Consider the following 12926-nt stretch of genomic DNA (forward strand, 5'->3'; position numbering starts at 1 on the left):
TTAAAACATATTTAATATTCACTAGAGTCAAGAGAAATTAAACATGGCAAACATAACCCACATGCAAGAGACAAACAAAAATATTATTTATTATTAAATCAGGAAACTGGAGCCCAGGGAGTGGAGCATCACTTATGGAGAAGATAGCTATCTTAAGGAATGTGTTGGGTGAACACCTGGGAAAGCACTGTCTGATAAAAGATAGCCAGCATGGTTTCTGGCAGAGGAGGTCATGCTTTATTAAACTGTTGGAGTCCTTTAAAGATATTACTGCCATGATAGATTAGAGGGATTCAGTGGATTTAGTATACCTTGATTTGACAAGGCTGCACCTTCAGAAATTCTGTGGCAGAAGGGGTAAATTAGAGTGTTAGTGAGAATACTGCCTGCACAGCGAGAGACAAAGTTAGCCATAGGTTCAATTTTTCAAGTTGGAAAGAAGTTTCCAGGGGAATGATTACAGTCATAGATCTGACTTCTGAGGTAGTCATACCATTCTGGATGCGAACAGTTGGGCTGAAGATATTGAAAACAAAATTTCTAATTTGCAAATGAAGCTAAAATCAGAGGAACAATTTGGAGAGGAATATGGAAGAATTTTTTTTTATTACAACCAGATTTCAAGGAATTTGCATAGCTAAGGTGAGTTGAGTCAGTAAATGACAAGCAGAGATTCTATACAAATGGAAAGTTAGCGTGGATGCAATGCACCAAGCTAGATAATGTAGTACAGATATACATTAAATGGGACTGTCATCCAGCACGCTGATCAGGAAAAGGAACTGCATGTTGATTTGGAAAAATCATTGCCTTATTGTGCATCACTACAGTGAAAAGGGGCAAAAAGGTGTTGCTATAATGTTTGTCATGGGAAGGATAATATTACTTTGTTCCTCTGGGACTGAGGAACTGAGGTCTTAACGAAATCCTTATTCAGTCAACCCCCCATTGAAACCAATGAGTATACACCCGAGTCCACTGGGATCTGGCACTTATAGAAGGTATAATACAGTGTAACAAAGATACAGTCTATTCTATTCCATATGTGTATAGTGCGGGCATATGTGTATAGTGCGGGCATAGTGTATATTCTATTCCATATGTTTATAGTGCGGGCATCACTGTAGTATCTGAGTCCCTTATGGGAAAGTCCTATAGTATTTCATATAAAGCAACAATCTTCCTATAGAATTTTTAGACAATCCTATATAATTTAATAGAGAATTATATCCCTGCTATAAGATTTTATAGGATAATTTAAAATAGTACAGAAAAGTTGTTGTTCCGTATGAAATTTAATAGGTTTTTAGAGTAATTTCCATAGAACTCTATTGGTTTCATTCTTTAGGACTTTCCCATAATTATAGTACCATATCTTGAGAATCGAAATTATGGTATAAAGAATATTGAGCTTATTCTCAATAGAAAAGAATAGAAAAAGGAATTACCAGAATTATGAAAGAGCCTGACAAAGTTGATAAAGCCAAATTGGACGCTCCGGTGAAAAAATAAAAATAGGGCATGAAGACAAAAATTAGAAACTAGCAAGGAGTATCTAGGAATGGCAGGTAGAAATACCACACAGAGTAATGATAGGAGAACTTCTGAAGAGTCACAGGATTATTTAAAAGTTCATTTGCTTATTTGAACTTTTATCCTTCCCCAACAGGCCTGGATTGTTCTCCACACCTAAAAATTCCCGCCCTCCCTCCCCCACCTTAGTAGGCCCTCTCTCTATTCTAGTGCTACCTTCTGCAATGGAGATTCCCAGTGGTCTGCTCCCACTGATGGCTGCCCATATCGATGGGGCATCTTACCTTCATTCTGGGTGTTGTATGGAGGGAAGTTTCCCTACAAGCAGGAGCCTAAAGTCCTTCCCCAGTGGGATTCAGACAAATGACAGGCTCTCTGCTGCACACCTCTGACACTTTATTCAATTCTAACATGCTTTACTGTGTGCTCCAGAACACAAAATAATTAGCATTAGTCAGTACCCTGGATCCCACAACAGCTCTGACAGAAAAAATAGATTTCTGGAAGCAGCAGCAACTGGGGTAACCCAATTAACAGAGAGCAGTGACAGGGAGGGATGAGGGTGCTATAGCAAATGGAGGAAGACCCTTAACTGATTTTTTTCTGAATATTAGAAAAGATTTGGTTCATGGGGTGGGCAGGTGTTCCAATTTATTCTTATTTTAACCAAACCAATGAACACATAATGTTACAAACAGAGCATAAGTTACCATGGAGATTGCTTGAAGCAGGGACAGCTACTGTGAATGTGTTTCTAGACAAGGATAGGATTTAGGAGTGGGCTGAAAAATAGGAAAGTAAGAATCAGATTAGTCCAAAGAGAGTTAGGCACAATGGTCTGGAAAGCTTGTTTTCTTCCTCTTCCTAGAACTGTTTTATGTCCTTTATAGCTCTACTTTTATCTCTGCCACTTCAGACAGTGATGCATTGGTCACATTTTAACAAAATTGCAATTACAAAAATTGCCCCCCCCCGCCTTTTTATTCCACCATGATCCCTGTGTACTAGGGTTTTGTGCACTCTAGAGAGAAAAGCGAGGGTCTAGGACATTTATTCACTTATGTTCCCAAACAATAACGCCTTTCCATAACCATAAGGGAGGAGGAATCACCACTCAGCAAACAAATTTACAAGAAATGATCTTTGCTGGGAATGTTTATGTTTTGCTTTGGTAATATATATCTGGAGTCTTGATGAAACAAGCACAGTGTTCTCCTTGTGTAGTTTGAATGGGACAGGGTGGGGGCAAAGGCATTTTAGGTGTTTTCTTCTCCCTCTCTAATAATTTTTTTAAAATACCTGCCATTTGTTAACCCATCATTCCATCTGATCATCTAATCCATTCTAAAAGCAAAATATTTTTCTCCAGGAGTAGCTTTGTTAGCCTTAAGGACGAATCCACTCTGATAAAGATTAGAGAGATGAGAGGACTCCATGAATGACTGGGAAATTGCCCCAATAATTTGGTGGCGGCATTTTCACAGGGAACTGAACAGCAGCAGAGCTCATACCCGTTTCCAACTCTGAATAGTTAGCTACAGGCTAGGGCCCGACTGGCTAAGCGGCAGTTCTACAGAAAAGGACCTGGGGATTACAGTGGATGAGAAGCTGGATATGAGTCAATAGCGTGCCCTTGTTGCCAAGAAGGCTAATGGCATATTGGGCTGCATTAGTAGGAGCATTGCCAGCAGATAGAGGAAAGTGATTATTCCCCTCTATTCGGCACTGGTGAGGCCACATCTGGAGTACTGAGTCCAGTTTTGGGCCCTCCCCACTACAGAAGGGATGTGGACAAATTGGAGAGAGTCCAGCAGAGGGAAACAAAAATGATTAGGGGACTGGAGCACATGACTTACGAGGAGAGGCTGATGGAAATGGGCTTATTTAGTCTGCGGAAGAGAAGAGTGAGGGTGGATTTGATAGAAGCCTTCAACTACCTGAAGGGGGGTTCCAAAGAGGATGGAGCTAGGCTGTTCTCAGTGGTGGCAGATGACAGAACAAGGAGCAATGGTCTCACGTTGCAGTGGGGGAGGTCTAGGTTGGAAATTAGGAAAAACTATTTCACTAGAAGGGTGCTGAAGCACTGGAATGGATTACCTAGGGAGGTGGTGGAATCTCCATCCTTAAAAACTTCTGAGGCCCAGCTTGACAAAGCCCTGGCTGGGATAATTTAGTTGGGGTTGGTCCTGCTTTGAGCAGGGGGTTGGACTAGATGACCTCCTGAGGTCTCTTCCAACTCTAATATTCTATGATTCTATGATTTTCTCATACAGTGCTAAAAAAATCAAAGCACATTTCAGTGCATGAATACACAATAGACTTTAAAATCTGTGCAGGATCTTTCTACTTGCTGTGCTTAATTTCAAAATCCGTGCAATCATTAGAGCAAAATGGTTTGCTCTTTCAACATGGAATCCCAATTTCCCAGGAAAAGTGAGAGGACATTTTTTCCCCTCTAGTGGAACATGCCCCAATACTCTATCTGCCTGAAATTTCTGCTCTTTGGTTCCAGTTCTCAACTGTAAATTGCTCGTGTACACATCTCTCTGACATGAATCATACATAATCTTCTTCAAGATTTTAAAAGCCCTTTAGTCAACAGTAGTGATAGTTGTCCCCCAGTACACTAGGAAATAGCCTTGATAGCCTCCTTCTTTTTTAGTCCATGTCTCTCACAGCTAACTAAAATTAATGGTAACAGGTGGTTGTGTTGCCATAAGTATATATACTTCTCTTCTCTAGCCTCTCTGCTTTCTGAGGTACTGTGGGGGTGGGGAAGATGACAGATGGCTTCCGCAAACTAATCACAGATAACATGATATTTTGGTGTAGTACATGCATTTTCAGGCAAATAATGAACTAGTTTCATTTAATATCCCTCCCTGTGAAAAGCTGGGCACCTTAATGGAATGTGGGATGCTCTAAGGAAATGCACATTACATCCTAAATTATATTAAAATGTGATTAATCATAGCACTATGCAATAAATAAGATAACAGTTGTTGGTAGAGATTTTTGATGTCTGAATTTATTTCATGAAAATCTTTCAATAGTTTGACAGAGAGAGAGAAAAAAATCAAATTAAAAAAAAAATCAATCCTTGGGCCAAATTTTGCCGTTTTTGACCTGAGTTCATTACAGATTGAAGATATGATTAAACAGAATATATCTGTGTACCTCTGAGCCACACTGACCACAGAAAGCCACCAATGCAGGCTCTGTGGCATGCTGATCTATCTAGGAGCATATTCTTCCCCTGCAGTGGGACTCTGACTAATTAATAGTCTTAATAATTTTTATTAGTGGGTTAAAGAAATCTATCATGGGTATTTCTAAGTGCTGATATTGCTGGAATTACTAAGCATTGCGGCCTGTATCCTGGCCCCAAAGAGTCAATAATCTTTGTCATTGTCTTTCATGAGAATGGGATTTGGCCATTAATGAAGACATTCTTTTTAAAGGTGGATGCTGTTTATTTTAGGAAAGGTGCCTTCAAATTTGACCTTGTAAATCTTATACAAAATTTTTAGCACCTTTACAAAAAACCCAGTTTTTAAATTTTATTAAAGACCTTATGGGAATTAATTATTTTTTATTCCTGTTTATATGACAAAAATATGTTATATCAAAAAATCATGATTAAACCCCCACTATCTAAGATTTAAATAAGGAAGTCTGAAGATTAGAAATGAGTTGATGGAAATAGTTAAAGGGGCAAATTAATAAAGTAAAACAATAAAATTTTGATTTGATAGCTCCTGCCTTTAATGCCTAGCTGGTTGTATGAAGAGAGAGGTGAAAACAGGAGGAATTGAGGATAGAGAGATGGGCAGAAACAGGGAAAGAGGCAGCAGATGAGGGCTGAGAGAAAAACAAAAAGTATGAACAGAGGAGGAAAGAGATCAAAGCCCCAATCCTGCAATTTACAATGCAATGGGTGGTCCACTGTGCCTGAATGGAGCTCCATTAAAGTCAATGAAGTACTGCATACGGGTCCACATATGCTGTAAATTGTAGGATTTGGCCTAAACTTACATGGATAAGGCATTAATTCAATCAGCCTGTGGCTCTATTAAATCTGACTGGTCATTTTGAAGGTATTACTTGTGCTTCTAGATAGCAGTTTAACAGTAACTTGCCAGTAGGCAAGTTGCTCCTATTTTCTATAAATCCCCACAATTTATTTTATGAAAACACGTCTATTATTGTTCCTGCATATCTCATTTGCTGCATTATCCCACCAAAGGAAGTTGTGTGCATTGTGTTACTCAAGTGAGTGGTTTTAAGCTGCTTAGCCATATAAATTACAACAGTGTTCACTTGTACCAACTTCTTATTTGACATTAGAACATAGCCCTTGGAGCTCTCTTTACAAATAGCTAACATCCTGCTCTAAATCTGTTTTCATGCAAAATACATGACTAATAAAAAATAAAAACTCTGGCTTATCCCTATATAACTTGTGGCTATTTTCCAACACAGGTTTATCAATATGCAACCAGCACTTGTTCAATATGAGGTGGAGAAGGCAAGATGAAAAATGGCACAGAATGAAGAATTATGAAATTTTGGGCATGGCACAGCTAAGCAAAGAAGAGCAATTAATGAAGAGAGAAAAATGGAACATTTTCTAATTTGGGTAAGCGATTTAGGCCATTACCTAACAATATGTAAGGTGACTGAAGCTTATTCTGATTATGTAAGGATTACAAGGATTACAGGTGCATGTGCGTGCGCACACACACACACACATATATATATATGCTGGACTTCCTTCCTGAGCAATATTTTCTCTGCATTAAGTACAACCATAATTTCTTCTGATATTAAACATGCATTTTATTTGCTTTGAAGCACGAATAACCACAACTCCAGCACCTAGGTGCACTATGGTATCACGTAAGTGGTGCCTAGAAGCATAAATAACACTTTAAAGTGACCATTCAGCCAACATTCCCAAGTTACATATATGATTATTATTAATGTTACATAATAAAAATACACATTAATACTGAGAAAGCAGAACTCATATGGTTATGCAACTATTGTATTCATGCAAACATATGGCACTTTGTGCCATTTATTAAAATTACCACACACTGAGCTATTTCTGCATCTTATTTACTTTGTGCACTATGAATTTCAGCCAAATACCTATCCTTTAGTAGCTAGATAGAAGAAAAGATTAACAGTATTGACAAGGATGCCTCTAGCGGGAAAAGCAGCATACTGTCTAGAGTCAGAGTGATGGGAGGAGATGCAATGTTCATCAGTCACAAACTTGTAAAATACCACATGATAGAAGATGCTGCATGGAGTTGCAGCTGATTCCATTTGCCATATGGCACATTATTATTTTGTATTTCCGTGGGGAGTGCACGAAAGACTAAAGGAGAACTGAACACTTTCAAGGTATATAGAATAATAATCAGAAGGTGCATAGTTCTTGATTATAGCAATAAAATCTGTAACTGGGGGCAGACTGGCAGGGGAAACTGAATTTTGGAGACTGGATGCATGCTGTAGCACTCTCCAGGTAGTGAACAGATAATATAATTAGAGTTGAGCAATTTTTTTTTCAGTGAATAGTTTTTTCACCAAAAAATGCAGTTTTGGATTGACAAACGATTTGCAAATTTGGGTGGCATTTGGAGAATGGTTTTTGCTCCAAAAAAAGAGGGGGGGGGGAATTCCAAAGAAAACAAACATTTTGTTTTGATATTTTTTAAATGAATCTTTCAACATTTTGATTCAAAGCAGCATTTTATTTAGAAATTTAACTACATTTAACTAAAAATGGGGGAGACATAAGAACACCCCAATATGACACAAAATGTTTTGTTTTGTTAGACCTAAAACAAACAAAAAACATTTGTTTAAGTGAAGAACTGAAAATTTATCATTTTGGATCAACCCAACATGAATTTTGGGGGGAGATTTTTTGGTCCATCCACTGAACTGAAAAATCAATTACCTGCCTATCTCTAAATATAGTTCAGTTCTATCAGGAACATTTAAAAAGGAAGAAATTGGCAACTATCTTATACAAATGTCCCATGGACAATCCAAAAGAAATCAAAGCCAGGAAATGCCATGAATAATTCTATATGCAATATCTCATAGACTCATAGATATTAAGGTCGGAAGGGACCATTATGATCATCTATTCTGACCTCCAGCACAATGCAGGCCACAGAATCTCACCCACCTACTCCTGCAATAAACCTCTCACCTATGTCTGAGCTATTGAAGTCCTCAAATCATGGTTTAAAGACTTCAAGGTGCAGAGAATCCTCCAGCAAGTGACCCGTGTCCCATGCTACAGAGGAAGGTGAAAAACCCCCAGGGCCTCTTCCAATCTGCCCTGGAGGAAAATTCCTTCCCGACCCCAAATATGGCGATCAGCTGAACCCTGAGCATGTATGTGGGCAAGATTCACCAGTCAGAAACCCAGGAAAGAATTTTCTGTAGTAACTCAGATCCCACCCCATCTAACATCCCATCACAGGCCATTAGGCCTATTTACATGAATAGTTAAAGATCAGTTAATTGCCAAAATCATGTTATCCCATCATACCATCTCCTCCATGAACTTATTGAGTTTAATCTTGAAGCCAGATAGGTCTTTTGCCCCCACTGCTCCCCTTGGAAGGCTATTCCAGAACTTCACTCCTCTGATGGTTAGAAACCTTCATCTAATTTCAAGTCTAAACTTCCCGATGGCCAGTTTATATCCATTTGTTCTTGTGTCCACATTGGTACTAAACTTAAATAATTCCTCTCCCTCTCCGGCATTTATCCCTCTGATATATTTATAGAGAGCAATCATATCTCCCCTCAACCTTCTTTTGGTTAGGCTAAACAAGCCAAGCTCCTTGAGTCTCCTTTCATAAGACAGGTTTTCCATTCCTCAGATCATCCCTAGTAGCCCTTCCCTGTACCTGCTCCAGTTTGAATTCATCCATCTTAAACATGGGAGACCAGAACTGCACACAATATTCCAGATGAGGGCTCATCAGTGCCTTGTATAACGGTACTAACACCTCCTTATCTCTACTGGAAATACCTCGCCTGATGCATCCCAAGACCGCATTAGCTTTTTTCACGGCCATATCACATTGGCAGCTCACAGTCATCCTGTGGTCAACCAATAATCCAAGGTCCTTCTCCTCCTCCGTTACTTCTAATTGATGCGTCCGCAGTTTATAACTAAAATTCTTTTTATTAATCCCTTACACTTCTCACTATTAAATTTCATCCTATTACTATTACTCCAGTTTACAAGGTCATCCAGATCCTCCTGTATGATATCCCGGTCCTTCTCTCTATTGGCAATACCTCCCAGCTTTGTATCATCCGCAAACTTTATTAGCACACTCCCACTTTTGGTGCCGGGGTCAGTAATAAAAAGATTAAATAAGATTGGTCCCAAAACCGATCCCTGAGGAACTCCACTGGTAACCTCCCTCCAGCCTGACAATTCACCTTTTGGTATGACCCGCTGTAGTCTCCCCTTTAACCAATTCCTTATCCACCTTTTAATTTTCATATTGATCCCCACCTTTTCCAATTTAACTAAAAATTCCCCATGTGGCATGGTATCAAACGCCTTACTGAAATCTAGGTAAATTAGATCTACTGCGTTTCCTTTGTCTAAAATATCTGTTACTTTCTCAAAGAAGGAGATCAGGTTGGTTTGGCACGATCTACCTTTTGTAAAACCATGTTGTATTTTGTCCCATTTACCATTGACCTCAATGTCCTTAACTACTTTCTCCTTCAAAATTTTTTCCAAGACCTTGCATACTACAGATGTCAAACTAACAGGCCTGTAGTTACCCGGATCACGTTTTTTCCTTTCTTAAAAATAGGAACTATGTTAGCAATTCTCCAGTCATACGGTACAACCCCTGAGTTTACAGATTCATTAAAAATTCTTGCAAATGGGCTTGCAGTTTCATGTGCCAATTCCTTTAATATTCTTGGATGAAGATTATCTGGGCCCCCCGATTTAGTCCCATTAAGCTGTTCGAGTTTCACTTCTACCTCAGATATGGTAATATCTACCTCCATATCCTCATTCCCATTTGTCATGCTACCATTATCCCTAAGATCCTCATTAGCCTTATTAAAGACTGAGTTTAGATATTGAGCCATGCCTAGATTATCCTTAACCTCCGCTCCATCCTCAGTGTTTAGCGGTCCCACTTCTTTCTTTGCTTTCTTCTTATTTATATGGCTATAGAACCTTTTACTATTGGTTTTAATTCCCTTTGCAAGGTCCAACTCTACTTGACTTTTAGCCTTTCTGACTTTATCCCGACATGTTCTGACCTCAATAAGGTAGCTTTCCTTGCTGATCTCTCCCATCTTCCACTCCCTGTATGCTTTCTGCTTTTTCTTAATCACCTCTCTGAAATGTTTGCTCATCCAGCTTGATCTACATCTCCTGCCTATGAATTTTTCCCCCTTTCTTGGGATGCAGGCTTCCGATAGCTTCTGCAGCTTTGAGTTAAAGTAATCCCAGGCCTCCTCTACCTTTAGATCCATAAGTTCTTCAGTCCAATCCACTTCCCTAACTAATTTCCTTAATTTTTGAAAGTCAGCCCTTTTTAAATCAAAAACCCAAGTCGCAGATTTATTTTTGTTTATCCTTCCATTCAGTTTGAACTGAATTAGCTCATGATCACTTGAACCAAGGTTGTCCCCTACAACCACTTCTTCTATGAGGTCCCCACTACTCACCAAAACCAAATCTAAAATGGCATCCCCTCTTGTTGGTTCAGCAACTGCTTGATGAAGGAATCCATTAGCTATCGCATCCAGGAAAATCTGAGCCCTATTATTATTACTAGCACTTGTCCTCCAGTCTATATCTGGGACGTTAAAATCTCCCATGATCACGCAGTTTCCATTCATATTTACTTCATTAAAAACATTAAAGAGGGCTCTATCCATATCCAAATTAGATCCCGGCAGTCTCTAGCACACCCCAAGCACTATCACAGAGGAGGCTTTAGTAGTTTTCTTCCCCAATGTGATCTTTGCCCAGACGGCTTATCCATTCCATTGCTTCTTATTTCTTTACATTCTACCTCGTCATTGATATACAATGCTACTCCACCACCTTTGCCTTTATTTCTGTCTTTCCTAAACAGCACATACTCTTCAGTACCTGTACTCCAGTCATGACTACTATTCCACCATGTTTCTGTTGTCCCTATAATATCTGGTTTCACTTCCTGCACCAGTAGCTCTAGTTCCTCCATTTTGTTACCTAGGCTCCTCACATTGGTGTACAAACATCTTAATTTTTGCTGTTTGGCCTCGCTCACATTCTTTACCGGATTAGGCACGGACATTCTACAGCCCTAGCATGACCTATTAGGCTGGTATCCACACTGCCCTTCCTCCTTATGTCCATTCTCCTACCCATGGCTGTATCCTTTCTTACTTTGTCTTCTTCCCTCTCAATGCTAAAATCCGGTGCGGACATTACCTGGACATCTCCCAACCATCTCCCCCAAATTCCTAGTTTAAAGCTCTCTTAATCAGTTGTGCCAGCCTCCATCCTAGAAGTCCATCCAGAGAGAACTGTCCTCTGTCCATGAATGCCTCCCAGTGGCCATACATCCCAAAGCCCTCCTTTTAGCACCACTGCCTGAGCCATCTGTTGATAGTCATAATTTTGTCACACCTTTGTTGCCTTTCTCTAGGAACAGGCAGAATCCCACTGAAGGTCACCTGAGCTTCAATTTTCTTAAGCATCTTCCCCAGCCTGGCATACTCTCCCTTGATACATTCCAGCGAGAATCTACGGGTATCATTTGTTCCCACATGAAGGACGATCAGTGGATTCTTTCCCGCTCCCTTTAGGATCCTTTTCAACCTCAGGTCCACATTCCGTATCTTAGCATCTGGAAGACAGCACACCCTTCTATTCTCTGGATCAGCTCTGGTTACAGGCCTGTCCATTCTTCTCAGTAAGGATTCCCTGATCACGTAGACCTGCCCTTTCCTGGTGACGGTGCAATTCTCCAGTCTATCCCCTGTTCCCTCTGGCTGCAAGTTCTTTCCATTCCTATTCTCCCTTGTAATCCTCTTCAACCCATCCTGTATCCTCCTGGGGATCATATTTGGTGTAGTCTCCATTGACTCTTCCCCTTTTCCTATAGGACTAGCCTCTCTTCTCTTCTTCCTTGCCCTTCCACCGTCAGTGACCACCTGCTGAGTCCCTTCTTCATTTTCCAACTCTTCAAACCTGTTCTTGAGCTCTATTTCTCCTTCACTAGCCCGTCTTTTCCTCTGCCTGGTTCTTTTAGTCACATGCTTCCACTGACCACTTTCCTCACCCAGTCTCCCCTCAGAATTCCCCAGCCCTGATTCCACCTACAAGTCTGAGCTTTTCCCTTCAGCTGCCTCATGTCTTTGCTCCATAATCCACTCGAACCCCCTTCTAAACTCAACCAGACTTTCCACCTGCATCTCCAATCCTCAGATCTTTTCTTCCATCAGCTCTATTAGACGGCACTTCATGCAGACAAAACTCTTTCCAGGTACCCCCTCCAGGATCATGTACATACTGCAGCTTCCACATCCAGTCATCTTCATTGTGTCTTCCACTACATGGGTCACTCCCACTGCTGCCTCTGTATCTGTCATAGCCTTCCCACCTAAATCCTGTAAATCTGGGAAACACAAACCACACCAAAACACCAACGCCCACAGCAAAAGCAAACCCCAAACAAGCACCACAACACAAACTCCCCTTACAAACTCCCACTCAAACTCCCCTGTTTACAGCTCTGTTTGCTGGCTCCTGTGCTGCTGCAGCTGTCTGTCATAACACCGTTGTCCATCAGATTTTCTGTGGCAATCTACAGAAAACGTTAATCCAATAATCTCTGAAGACGAGACTCCAGATGCGCAGCTGCAACAAAATCATCTAAAGAACGGGTAGAACTAATCATGAAAAAATATTTCACTGAACAGTCTTAAAGAAAAGGATCCTAAATTAATCATGGAATTTTGAAATCAGGGCAAATGAGCAGTTTTCAGGGCACAAAAACCACCCTCCTTTTACAAAATGTCAGATTAATTCACTAGAAAATATTACATATTTAGTCCAGTATGTAGGGATGTGCTGGCCGCCTCTTGAACCGCAGCCACTGGGAGCTGCGGGAGGCCGTGCCTGCAGACGATCAGTGTCCGCAAAATGGCTCATGGCCCACAATCAGCTTACCCTGATGGGCCGCAGGTTGCCCACCATTGCTCCAGAAGCTTAAAATACAGAGGATCCACCTAAAATTAGCATGTATATTTTCATGGTTTATCTAAAATAAATGCACAGCCATAACATTGTCTATATTGTATCAACAACTAATAATTTCCCA

General features: G+C 40.3%; 1 protein-coding gene across 6 annotated transcripts in view; it reads left to right on the top strand.

Moving 5' to 3' along the window:
- The window catches only part of B3GALT1 (beta-1,3-galactosyltransferase 1), a 393639-nt gene that overhangs the window by 135958 nt on the left and 244755 nt on the right, over positions 1-12926 (top strand). For all 6 annotated transcript variants that reach the window (XR_012641446.1, XR_012641447.1, XM_074967500.1 and 3 more), the window contains exon 2: positions 6016-6172. The gene's annotated coding sequence lies outside the window, so the exon portion shown is untranslated. The remainder of the gene's footprint in view (positions 1-6015; positions 6173-12926) is intronic.

This window comes from Natator depressus, chromosome 11 (genome assembly GCF_965152275.1).
Source record: "Natator depressus isolate rNatDep1 chromosome 11, rNatDep2.hap1, whole genome shotgun sequence".
NCBI classification, from domain to species: domain Eukaryota; kingdom Metazoa; phylum Chordata; order Testudines; family Cheloniidae; genus Natator; species Natator depressus.